Source organism: Haliaeetus leucocephalus, unplaced genomic scaffold (assembly GCF_000737465.1).
Source record: "Haliaeetus leucocephalus isolate CR32 unplaced genomic scaffold, Haliaeetus_leucocephalus-4.0 Scaffold295, whole genome shotgun sequence".
In the NCBI taxonomy this organism is placed as follows: domain Eukaryota; kingdom Metazoa; phylum Chordata; class Aves; order Accipitriformes; family Accipitridae; genus Haliaeetus; species Haliaeetus leucocephalus.
The window spans coordinates 2,050,233-2,050,439 of record NW_010972731.1 but is presented as its reverse complement, the minus strand read 5'-3'; positions in this window follow the sequence as shown (position 1 = coordinate 2,050,439).

The window sequence follows — 207 nt, the reverse complement described above, 5'->3', positions numbered from 1 at the left end:
CCCCGCCGCGCCGCCCGGGCCCCGCAGCCGCCCCCTCCCCGCGCCCGGCGGTGGGTGTCGCCAGCGGGGAGGAGCCCTCCGCCGTGACGACGTGCGGACGTGCGTAACCCTGACGCCCCACGTCGGGGCGGCGGACGCGCCAGACGGCCCTCCCTCCCCTTCGGCCTCTAGCCGCTGCGCATGACTAGAGGGGAAGGGCGGGGCAGC